A 13,613-nucleotide genomic window follows, 5' to 3' on the forward strand; every position below is an offset into this window, starting at 1 on the left:
ATGCATCATCAATCATATCTTCAGTGCCTTTTCCATCAATTAATGATCATGGTGTAGGTGACTGAAATGTTGCTCTTTGCTGATACTGCTCAGCAATGTGAAGGGTAGAGGGCAGTGCACTCTATGCCATGCATATTACACTCGTTCCTGAGCTGATAAGACCACGGCACCGAAAGAGTTGGAAAGAGGAGTTCTGCTGCTTGGGCCTGCTCTGCTTTACGATATGATCTTGGCTAATCCAACTTGCCTTTCTCTGTAAACATTGATTCCCTTCCTGATTTATATAAAACCTTCTGTTTCAGTGACATCATTTTATGAATGCTGCTGTTTCTAGGTTTTAACTTTAATTTGGCAATCTCCTTTGTTGTTATCCAAAAATCAGAAGGCCAATCTGCAAAGAAAATAACATAAGGTATTCTTCTGTAAATTCTCATGTCACAATTCAAAATTTATATCAGAATTGGGTACTGATATTAACACTAAATTGCCCAGATGAAACAGCAGTGGCAAAAGATGAAATTGTTTAATTGATACAATATAAAACCATAAGATATAGGAGCAGAAGTAGGCCATTTGGCCCATCGAGTCTGCTCCGCCATTCGGTCATGGGCTGATCCAATTGTTCCAGTCATCCCCACTCCCCTGCCTTCTCCCCACACCCTTTGCTGCCCTGGCTAAGCAACAGCCTATCTCTGCCTTAAACACACCCAATGACTTGGTCTCCATAAATCAACAGATTTACCACCCACTGACTAAAGAAATTTCTCTGCATCTCTGCTCTTAATGGACGTCCTTCAATCCTGAAGTCGTGCCCTCTTGTCCTCGACTCCCCTACCATGGGAAATAACTTTGCCATATCTAATCTGTTCAGGCCTTTTAACATTTGGAATGTTTCTGTGAGATCCCTCCCCCCCGCCCCCATTATTCTCCTGAACTCCAGGGAATACAGCCCAAGAGCTGCCAGACGTTCCTCATATGGTAACCCTTTCATTCTTGGAAACATTCTTGTGAATCTTCTCTGAACCCTCTCTAATGTCAATTATCCTTTCTAAATTAGGGAACCCAAAACTGCACACAATACTCCAAGTGTGGTCGAGTACCTTATAGAGCCTCAGCAGCACATCCCTGCTCTTATATTCCACCTATTCTATACCTCTAGAAATGAATGCCAACATTACATTCGCCTTCTTCACCACCGACTCAACCTGGAGGTTAACCTTTGAGTATCCTGCACAAGGACTCGCACGTCCCTTTGCATCTCCGTATTTTGAATTCTCTCCCCATCTAAATAATAGTCTGCCTGTTTATTTCTTCCACCAAAGTGCATGACCATACACTTTCCAACATTGTATTTCATTTGCTACTTTGCCCATTCCCCTAAACTATCTAAGTCTCTCTACAGGCTTTCTGTTTCCTCAACACTACTCGCTCCTCCACCTATCTTTGTATCATTGGCAAATTTAGCCACAAATCCATTAATCCCACAGTCCAAATCATTTGACATACATAGTAAGAAGCAGTGGTCCCAATACTGACCCCTGTGGAACTCCACTGGTAACTGGCAGCCAACCAGAATAGGATTCCTTTATTCCCACACTTTGTTTCCTGCCGACCAGGCAATGCTCCACCCATGCTAGTAACTTCCCTGTAATTCCATGGGCTCTTATCTTGCTAAGCAGCCTCATGTGCGGCACCCTGTCAAAGGCCTTCTGAAAATCCAAGTACACCACACCTACTACATCTCCTTTGTCTACCCTGCTTATAATTTCCTCAAAATCTGCAGTAGGTTTGTCAGGCAGGATTTTCCTTTCAGGAAACCATGCTGGTTTTGGTCTATCTTGTCATGTGCCTCCAGGTACTCCGTAATTTCATTCCTACAATCGATTCCAACAACTTCCCAATAGCAAAGGCAATAAGATAAAATGTAAATTTTGGTTTAAATACACACTGTGCAAAATTTTGCACTCCTATTTGGTGGTATAAGAAATTCTAACATCCATCCCACATAAATGGAACAACAGCTTTCATAAACAAACTGCTGCACGAACATTTTAAAATTTTTAATGTTTTTGCCTACTTAAGCATCACTGTCTCCATTACCATTTTAATGAAAGCATGAAAATGAATAGAAATATTTTACTTAGAATTACAACACGCTGTTGTACTGTGATACTGAGAAATGCTGGATATAGATCCTCTTATGTGTATGAATACTTAACTTGTGTATGTACAGTCCATAGATGCAGAGAAGCATTGGAGACTGCCAGCTTCTCTGGGGCTGGTGACTGTTCTTGATACTAGCTGGTATTTTCCCACATCAAACCCAAAAGGAATATATCCTAGTTGACACATTAATGCCCATTCTGTGAATCTCAAAGGGAGATATGTTGTTTGGGTCAGCAACAGTGTCTTTTTAAAAGCTATCAATAGCATTTAAAAACTCCTCTTCAGTAAAATCTTTCAGAAGAATATAATTATTAGTCTGAAGGAAGCTTGGGCTAAATTTGTTAATATCAGCTTATTAAAAATGCCAAAATGAGTTTCTCATAGATTTTCTATTCCTGCAGAAAAACTCAACTCTGCAGGCATTTTCTGCTGTTTGGGAACTTGGTTCATGGCACATTTCTGTTTACTCTGTATACCTCAGACTCTGGATACAACACTGAATTGTGTCATCTGCGGAAATTCTCTAATGACTCAGCAATAGTTGGGTGTATAAAGGAGAACGGGAGAATGAATTCAGGGCTCTGGTGGAGGACTTTGTCGAATGGTACAAGCTGTATCATCTGCAGCTGAATGTCAGTAAGACAAAGGAGATGGTGATGGACTTTAGGAAGACTAAGCCTGCACTGCTCCCTGTTACTATTGATGGTGAGGACGTGGATTTGTAGGACCACATCCACGTCCTACAAATACCTGAGGTGCACCTGGATGACAGACTTGAGTAGAACACCAATACAGAAACTGTGAACAAGAAGGGCCAGAGTCACCTGTACTTCCTGAGCAGACTGAGGTCCTTTGGAGTATGCAAGCCTCTCCTTCACATGTTCCACCAGTCTGCTGCTACCAGTACAATCTTGTATGTGCTGGTGTGCTGGGGTGCTGGGGCAATGGCATCAGGCTCAATAAACTGATTAGAAAGGCTGGCTCTGTTATACTGGACACACTGGAGGCTGTGGTAGAACAAAGGACCCTCTGAAAAATCTGGTCAATTCTGGATAATATTTCTCACCCTCTGCATGCCGCCTTGGCTGAACAGAGGAGAACTGCACTGCTCCAAAGAGTGCTGTATGAGGGCATTCTTACCCTCGGCCATTAGGCTCTATAATGAGTTAACTTATAGCGGGGAAGTGGTGACCCCCTCCTGTTAGACTGTTGGAGGTAACATTTTATGTTCTTTCTTACTTCTCTTCTAATATTTGTGTATCTGTGCACTTGTAATGCTACTGTGACACTGTGATTTCTTTTGGAATCAATAAAGTATCTATCTATCTCTACTTCTGACCTGCAAACTGTTTGGGTTACAACCAGTTCACAGGAAGAGAATGCTGGTGTAACTTGCAAGGATATGTACATTGCAGAGATAAAGACAATTTGTGACAGCCAGTACAAGTCAGTATTTAAAATTCACACAAACCAACTTCTGTCCTGTCTTTATCTGTCCCATTATCAGTATAACCCATTCAGGAGCAGTCTCTCCATTGTACAATTCAATTCAACACCTCCTTGGTATAGCTTGTTCCACATTCTCACTCATCTCCAGGGGTGATTTTCTTTTAATTCCCCAATTCTCTTATAACATATAACCATATAACAATTACAGCATGGAAACAGACCATCTCGGCCCTTCTAGTCCGTACTGAACTCTTACTCTCACCTAGTCCCACCGGCCTGCACTCAACCCAATAACCCTCCATTCCTTTCCTGTCCATGTAGCTATCCAATTTAACTTTAAATGACAACATCGAACCTGCCTCAACCACTTCTGCTGGAAGCTCGTTCCACACAGCTACCACTCTCTGAGTAAAGAAGCTCCCCCTCATGTAACCCCTAAACTTTTGCCCTTTAACTCTCAACTCATGTCCTCTTGATTGAATCTCCCCCATTCTCAATGGAAAAAGCCTACCCACGTCAACTCTAGCTATCCCCCTCACAATTTTAAATACCTCTATCAAGTCCCCCCTCAACCTTCTATGCTGAAATCACTATCTCAGAATAATTATATTGTTCTTCCTCTTGATTGGAAATGCTCTCTCTCTGTCCAGTTTTAAAGTCATCAGGTTTTCAGTTTCACTAACCAAAAAGACCACAGCTGCTCAGCCTTTCGCAGTAGATAAAACTAATTTCTTGGAATCTTCGTGTAACTTAATTTGCTACCTCTATGCTTTTCAAAAATATTTTGGCTGGAATGACTGTCCATGTATTGTCTATATATAGTTTTGTTTTACAACAGTGATACAAATTCTCTACCTTTAATCCCATGCCCCTTGAAAAAACCCAAATGCTTGGTTTGCTGAAATCGTCTACTCTACCAATTGCACTTGAAATGCTTATTGTTTTCATTGGTTTCTGTTTCACCATCTGCAGAAAATAAAATCTCATTCATTAACCTCTCCAGCTTAGTTTTTATCAATGACGTACAAGTCTAATTATCCAGCTGAAGTGTGTGTGTATGTGTACGTGCATGCACTGAGGGAGTTTAATAGTAATATAAGGAGTTATAGTAAATTAATATTCTGGCAGTGGTTTGGTGTACTATATTGACATTTCTGACTTTGTTGTCCCTATGTTGCTACTTAAGCTGCTCATTTTATGAGCGTATTTTGTTTTTATTTAAAACTTCAGGCAGCTGTAGTTTTTAAAATATGTATTTACATTACTTAACATTGCTATTCCAACCTAAAAGTGAATACATTTATTTGACACTTCAACTTTAAATGTGCTGGCTTTGAAGCAAGTGTAAAAAAAAAATTAACTCTCAGTTTAGGAGCTTGGGTAACAATTCCAATAGTGAAGCTAAAACTATTCCACAAATTGGATGTTATCAGATAATTACCAAGTACTGGGATTTTATCGATAACCAATGTCAGGTTAACACCAGTACAACTATGAGGTTGTTAAATACATCATTCTGGAAGGAATAAGTAACTTTGTATTTATGGTTCCCCAAGCTCTTTTTTTTGTCATTTCTGCCACTTTTATGGGTTAATTAATGGAGATTTAGAAGTTGGAGTTGAATACAAGTTTATAAATTGAATAAAATGAAAACAAAATCATTAGCTAATCTTTAATTTGCCCCCACAATAAGTGTTTGACAATGCAATAATTATTTAATATTCTTTTTGACAACTGTATCATCGGAAGAAGATTCTGTTTCGCAAAATTGGGATATTCCTAGAAACCAAATAAGACATTGATAGATATTTATATATAGATTCATAGAATAGTACAACACAGTACAGGCCCTTCGGCCCACAATGTTGTGCCGACCCTCAAACCCTGCCTCCCATATAAGCCCCCACTTTAGATTCCTCCATATACCTGTCTAGTAGTCTCTTAAACTTCTCTAGTGTATCTGCCTCCACCACTGACTCAGGCAGTGCATTCCACACACCAACCACTCTCTAAGTAAAAAAAAAAAACCTTCCTCTAATATCCCCCTTGAACTTCCCACCCCTTACCTTAAAGCCATGTCCTCTTGTATTGAGCAGTGGTGCCCTGGGGAAGAGGTGCTGGCTATCCACTCTATCTATTCCTCTTATTATCTTGTACACCTCTATCATGTCTCCTCTCATCCTTCTTCTCTCCAAAGAGTAAAACCCTAGCTCCCTTAATCTCTGATCATAATGCATACTTTCTAAACCAGGCAGCATCCTGATAAATCTCCTCTGTACCCTTTCCAATGCTTCCACATCCTTCCTATAGTGAGGTGACCAGAACTGGACACAGTACTCCAAGTGTGGCCTAACCAGAGTTTTATAGGGCTGCATCATTACATCGCGACTCTTAAACTCTATCCCTCGACTTATGAAAGCTAACACCCCATAAGCTTTCTTAACTACCCTATCCACCTGTGAGGCAACTTTCAGGGATCTGTGGACATGTACCCCCAGATCCCTCTGCTCCTCCACACTACCAAGTATCCTGCGATTTACTTTGTACTCTGCCTTGGAGTTTGTCCTTCCAAAGTGTACCACCTCACACTTCTCCGGGTTGAACTCCATCTGCCACTTCTCAGCCCACTTCTGCATCCTATCAATGTCTTTCTGCAATCTTTGACAATCCTCTACACTATCTACAACACCACCAACCTTTGTGTCATCTGCAAACTTGCCAATCCACCCTTCTACCCCCAGATCCAGGTGGTTAATAAAAATCACGAAAAGTAGAGGTCCCAGAACAGATCCTTGTGGGACACCACTAGTCACAATCCTCCAATCTGATGTACTCCCTCCACCACCACTCTCTGCCTTCTGCAGGCAAGCCAATTCTGAATCCACCTGGCCAAACTTCCCTGGATCCCATGCCTTCTAACTTTCTGAATAAGCCTACCATGTGGAACCTTGTCAAATGCCTTACTAAAATCCATATAGATCACATCCACTGCACTACCCTCATCTATATGCCTGGTCACCTCCTCAAAGAACTCTATCAGGCTTGATAGACAAGATCTGCCCTTCACAAAGCCTTGCTGACTGTCCCTGATCAGATCATGATTCTCTAAATGCCTATAGATCCTATCTCTAAGAATCTTTTCCAACAGCTTTCCCACCACAGACGTAAGGCTCACTGGTCTATAATTACCCGGACTATCCCTACTACCATCTGCATGCCTATGAAATGCTTTTCTCTGTCAGCTAACAACAATCTTGCTTTCTTTTGGATATATGCATATCTTTAGTTTGGACCAGTTGGTTTCAAAAAGCCATTTGTTTAAAAGCATCTTAAGGTTCAACAGTGCATGATTGTATTGACATCCTTCTGGTTATGAATCATCAATATGTAACTTTTCAAAGTAAAATCCTTGGACCTCGGAATGAGTGATTTAGCCTTTGGTCAGGTTCTCCGTTCAATCAGAGTGAGTTCCATCAGTCTCAGAAACCATTTACATAAAACCTTCTTCAATATAACATGAATGACACTCGGGCAAAACCAAACCAAACAGCTTTTAAGTTGCAGAGAAATGCAGAATGGCAGAGAGAACAGTAAAAATTCTGATAGGGTGGTGCCCAGAAGATATAAGTGGTAGTGGTACTGACAGAGAAAGAAAGATACAAGCCAATGAATAACATCAAAAAAAAAGTCTGAAAAGGCACAAACAAGAAGAGGTGAATGAAATTTGTTGTAACTGGAAGGAAAGGAAAAAGAAACTGATACTCAGAATTTGATTTGAATATTATTTTGGCATGCAGAACATGTGCTACCTAGAGTGCTAACGTCATTAATCCCATGTAAACAAACTGTGAAATTTGCCCCAAATCTTTAAGAAGCAGATTACACTTGGACTGGTATGGTAAAATGGGCCATGTGATGTTTCTGATGGGAGCTCATTGAGTTTGATACTATTTTAGATATTATATTGCTCACCTAACAGAGAAGGATGTTAACCTTTAACGGCATAGAGCCAGATACCAACAATGCACATGATATAGGAGATTAATTCTGCAGACTATAGGGAGAGACCCTTAAATTTACTGAAAGGGAAATGGTACTCACAGTGAGATCCTGCATTTCAGCTGGTCCAAGAAGCTATGAGAAGGAATTGACAGGTGGCCTCCAGCTGTCCTATTCAGCTCAGAAAATCACCTCTCCTTCATGCAATACACACACAAAGTATGTCAAGAGGTGTTCCCCATAACTGAAAGAAGTTGTATCAAGCTATTTCTGTAAACGATTAGAGGTTCATACAGTCATTTATCATAACCAGGTGTTGTATAATCATGAGGGTGTTCCTGCAAAAGAGAGTTTGTCATCTGGGCTCTCTTGAACAATAACAGTGAACTATTCTCTGTAAAGTATTGAGGTGTGGTCAGTATAGTTAGATTTTAACTTATTAGCCTATGAAATGATGCCATCATGGATTCCTTCACTGCCCATGCGGTAAGTCTCATCCTACTCTACTGGAAACAAAAGGATAATGGTATTCTGTCGGGACTTCCCAGTGATGGCCTTCCTTGTCCCCCTGTTCGACCTTGTTTCTACTGCTGTTCTTTTGGTGCCTCAATGATGTATCACATGATGCCGTGAGCACTAGATTTGGAGATGCAGCAAAGGCCCACCACAGTCATCTTTCACTGTACCTCTGTACATGTGACAATAATAAATCAATTTACCAAACCTAAGACTTTGAATACAGTTTCATCAGAGAGAGCCAAGCAGCAGTGGGTGTAGTCCCTTCATGATGAATATTTGTTTGCCTCCTCACCTGTGTAACCGTAATAGTGTTTCCTGTCTGCAGTTTCGCCACTTAGGCTTCATTGAATGTGTGTGTCACAAAAGTATCTGGGCCAATTGCTTCATGCCAATCATAGAAATGATTTGTACACAGAAAGATGTTAGTAGACAGACCCAACCAGTTCCCCTGCACCACCACTCTCCTCTGTCTGATGGAACTGGTCCTCACTCTCAATAATTTCTCCTTTTGCCCCTCTCACTTCCTTCAAACCAATGGTGCAGCCATGGGCACTCACTTGGGTCCAACTATGCCTGCCTATTTGTCGGCTATGTGGAATTGTCCACGTTCCAAGCCTACACTGGCATCACTCCCCAGCTCTTCATCGATGACTGCATTGACGCTGCTTCCTGCTCCCATGCTTAGCTCGTCAGCTTCATCAACTTTGCCTCCAACTTCCACCCTGCCTCAAATTTACTTGGTCTACCTCCGACACCTCCCTCCCCTTTCTTGATCACTCTGTTTCTGTCTCTGGAGATAGCTTATCTACTGATGTCTATTACAAACCCACAGCTGTCTGGACTATACACCTTCCCACCCTATCACTTGTAAAAGTGCCACCCCCTTCTCTCAGTTCTTCTGTCTCTTCCGCATCTACTCCCAGGATGAGGCTTTTCATTCCAGAACTAATGAGATGTCCTCCTCCTTCAAAGAAAGGGGCTTCCCTTCCTCTACCTTCAATGCTGCCCTCACCCCATCATTCTGCCACCATAGCAGGGATAGGGTTCCTCTTATCTTCACCTACCACTCCACTAGTCTCTGCATCCAGCACATAATTATCCACAACGTCTGCCATCCCCACCACCAAGCACATCTCTCCCTCCCCTGCCATTTACCGTTTTCCACGGGAATGCTTCCTGCACGACGACTTTGTCCATTTGTCCCTCCCCACTGATCTCCCTCCTGGCACTTATCCTTGCAGGCAGAACAAGTGCTACACCTCTTCTCTCACTACCATTCAGGGCCCTGGAAAGTTCTTCCAGGTGAGGTTACACTTTACCTGCGAGTCTATTGGGGTCATCCTCTGTACCTGGTGTTCCCAGTGTGGCCTCCTGTGTATTGGTGAGACCCAACATAGATTTGGAGACTGCTTCACAGAGCACCTTCACTCCATCCGCCGCAAAATATGGGTAGCCTGGTAGCTACCCATTTCATTTCTACTTCCCATTCCCATTTTCATTTCCCAGTCCATGGCCTCCTCCACCGCAGTGACGAGGCCACACTCATGTTGAAGGAGCAACACCTTATATTCTCTCTGGGTAGCCTCCAACCTGACGGCATGAACATCGGTTTCTCAAACTTGTGGTTATTGCCCCCCCCCCCATCCTCTACTTCACCATTCCCCATTCCCATTTCCCTCTCTCACCTTATCTTCTTATTTACGTAACACATCCCTCTGGTTCTCCTCCCCCTTTTCTTTCTTTCATGGTCTTCTGTCCTCTCCTTTTAGATTCACCCTTCTCCAGCCCTTTACTTATTTCACCAATCAACCTCCCTGCTCTTTACTTCACCCCTCTCCCTCTCCCAGTTTCACCTATCACCTTCCTTGTACTTCTTCCTCTCTTACCCCCCACCCCACCTTCTTACCCTGACTACTTCTCTTCTGCTCCCATCCTGATGATGAAGGGTCTCGGCCGGAAACGCCGACTGTTTACTCTTTCCATCGATGCCACACAGCCTGCTGAGTTCCTCCAGCATTCTGTAATTGTTGCTTAGGATGTTAATAGATTAATTTTCTAGACTGGAAATGTGATGTACAGGGCGAAATGGCCTATCAATGTTGAGTTCATTGTTGAGTCCAGGTGGTTGCAATCTATCCAGTCGGAGGGTAAGATGATGTACAGGAGAGGGAAAGCATGCTGGTCAGAGGCATGATTTTGTGTAACATTCTGTAGTTGCTTCAGGTGAGGAATCCTGATGATAGGTTGCTTGTCCTCTAACTAATGGCTGGGAATGCACCATAAAAGTGGAGGACTTGAAAGATAAATAATAAAAATAATTTAAATTTTCAGTTTTTTAAAAAAAATTTTCATCCATTGGCTTCCCCTCCACCCATTCTGTACTGTCTGCAGGGGCGTATCCATGGAAAATAGCACCAATGGCAAGCATTGAAATTGCGCGCCTGTCCAAACACCTGACACCCATCTTTTAGATAACTCTGCCATAACATTAGCTCAAAAATACAAGTCAAGCTCGTTAATCTTGTAATTAACAAATTATGGCACTACATGAAAATTATAACTGCACCTTCCTTGCTTTCACTGATGCAAGTTGGTCTAAGATATGATCAAAGTCAGTTTTTTCAGTTTCTTCTGTTTCTACACTCAGCAGAGCAAGATCACAGAGTCTGCCTTGACCCATGGAGGCTCTCAAATACAAAAGTATTAGTTTTAACTTGGTGAATGATCTCTCACAGCTGGTGATGGAAACTGACATGGTTAGCATTATCTGAATAGCAATGTGGAGACTGGGGAGACGCTCGCATCTCCATACAGAACAATAAATTTAAGAAGCTCTTCAGGTCTTGATATTTTCATGTTGACCTGCCTTGATAGCAACATTCTGCAATCCAAAATTTCTTCATATAGCTGCTGTCCATCAACATCAGAGCTGTACAATTCACCCAAATTTTCACACTTCTTCTTCAGGTTGTTACTGTTGGCGCCGTAACACAGTCCCTCGACATGGAGAAGGAACCCAAACTTGGCGTCAGTGCTGTGCAAACGAGTGAACCTTTCATAGTCATAGACATACTTTATTGATCCTGGAGGAAATTGGTTTTTGTTACAGTTGCACCATAAATAATTAAATAGTAATAAAACCATAAATAATTAAATAGTAATACGTAAATTATGCCATGATTTAAGTCCAGGACCAGCCTATTGGCTCAGGGTGTCTGACCCTCCAAGGGAGGAGTTGTAAAGTTTGATGGCCACAGGCAGGAATGACTTCCGATGACGCTCTGTGTTGCATCTCGGTGGAATGAGTCTCTGGCTGAATGTACTCCTGTGCCCAACCAGTACATTATGTAGTGGATGGTAGACATTGTCCAAGATGGCATGCAACTTGGACAGCATCCTCTTTTCAGATACCACTGTCAGAGAGTCCAGTTCCATCCCCACAACATCACTGGCCTTACGAATGAGTTTGTTGATTCTGTTGGTGTCTGCTACCCTCAGCCTGCTGCCCCAGCACACAACAGCAAACATGATAGCACTGGCCACCACAGACTCGTAGAACATCCTCAGCATCGTCCAACAGATGTTAAAGGACCTCAGCCTCCTCAGGAAATAGAGACGGCTCTGACCCTTCTTGTAGACAGCCTCAGTGTTCTTTGACCAGTCCAGTTTATTGTCAATTCATATCCCCAGGTATTTGTAATCCTCCACCATGTCGACACTGCCCCCCTGGATGGAAACAGGGGTCACCGGTGCCTTAGCTCTCCTCAGGAGCTCGTCCATTTCTCTGTGAAGATTGTCGAATGTTCCCTTCATGACCCTTTCCATTTCCTCCTTAGCTGTTAACCAGCGTCTCTCGAGTTCTCACCAACCATTCGTTTCTTTCGTCTCTGACATCTTTCAACTTCAATATTCCATTCTTGACAGAGACCGACTCCTCCTTCGAGTGGCTCACTGACCAACACTTCTCTTTCATCATAAAAATGATCTCAGAGGGGTTTCAAATTCAGGGCAGCATTGTGGAAGTTCATGCTAGGATCCTGCAGTCTCTTTTGAATACAGTCAATGCGAATGACTACTTTGTTCCAAACTCCTAGCAAAATCAGAAAATCGTAACTCAACATGCGGTTGTACAGCTGCCTTGCATCACTTCTTGTTTCATTGGTCATTGTCTTATCATGTCGTAGAGAACTTGAAGTATCTCCTCAAGGTACTTGTTGATGGGCTTCACTGCTTCTGTCCGTGCAATCCACCTGGTTTCAGACTCCGACTTCACAACCACAGGCACGGCATTTTTGAGTTTTTCCCAGCGCTGTGTTCACCGGTTCACCGCGGAAGAACGATCGTATCCGGAACGGAGGGTTCACAGTCGGTGACCATAGCGGGATAGAAGACATAAAAGGGTCGGCCCGAAACCAACTGCGAAGACATGAAAGGTCTGCCTGATCCAAATTGCATCCATCCATCTCTCTCTCTATCTCTCTCTCTCTCCCCCCACCCACCCCCGTTGGTACCACAACAGCGGTGACTGCGAACTGCACTAAACTGAACTGAACTCTGCGTCACTTAAGACTGATCATTTTACCCCTAGACTGCAATAGAGCTTGGTTGATTCCTATTACCCTAGTTCTGTGTATATGTGTGTATTATCATTGCAAACCTGTCACGTTTATATCCTTACGATTAGAGTACTGTATTACTTCTTTAATAAAACTTTATTTGTTCCTAGTAATCCAGACTCCAACGAGTGTTCCATTTCTGCTAGTTTGGCAACCCAGTTACGGGGTACGTAACAGGACTCCCTAACAGGACTGTTTTCCTCTCAAGATCAACTTCCACATTCCTCACTACTTCTGACAACTGCTCACGGTGTGCCTGATCAGGAGTCAAGTTGAACATGAGACCGTAGTACTTGGCTTTAAGAATGCTTCTCAGTAAACTCTGGCGAACAGTGCATGCCATCATGTGGATGAATTTGTTCTGGACACCCGGTGAAAGATAAGACCTAGATCCAGGATGACTTTCCAAATGAGTGAGGTGTTCTTTTATGACAGGGTCAAAGATGGCCAGTAGTTTCAGTAAGCCAATGAAATTTCCCACATTGGAGTCATCGTTTGGCTGAAGTGACTCCCTGTGTCCTCACAAAGCCAGGTTCTGAGTCGCAAGGAATTTTGTGCAGTGAAGGATTCTCGTCAAGATATCACACCACTTCTGCTTTTCCTTCTCAATCTGTGATTGAAATACCGTGTTAATAACTCCTCTGTTTCCAGCTAAATTTCTTTCCATTTCTTTCCACTGTGTGAAGCATTCCTGATGATTCTTGGCATTTTCATGAACACTAATCCTTTCAGGTACTTTCCACTGGTTGAATCCACTTTCCTGCTCCAATGAGGATTGATGGTCTGACTGGGAATAGAGAAGACAACAGATACAAAATGCAGACTTTTTAGAAGGGGAATAGACCAGCCATGAGCGAGTCACTT

The 13,613-nt window shown here is 42.6% G+C and overlaps 1 protein-coding gene across 1 annotated transcript in view; it reads left to right on the plus strand.

Moving 5' to 3' along the window:
• The window catches only part of LOC134357803 (rho GTPase-activating protein 18-like), a 139,100-nt gene that overhangs the window by 44,480 nt on the left and 81,007 nt on the right, over positions 1 to 13,613 (plus strand). The gene's annotated exons all lie outside the window — the stretch shown is intronic.

Source organism: Mobula hypostoma, chromosome 2 (assembly GCF_963921235.1).
Source record: "Mobula hypostoma chromosome 2, sMobHyp1.1, whole genome shotgun sequence".
Taxonomy (NCBI): domain Eukaryota; kingdom Metazoa; phylum Chordata; class Chondrichthyes; order Myliobatiformes; family Myliobatidae; genus Mobula; species Mobula hypostoma.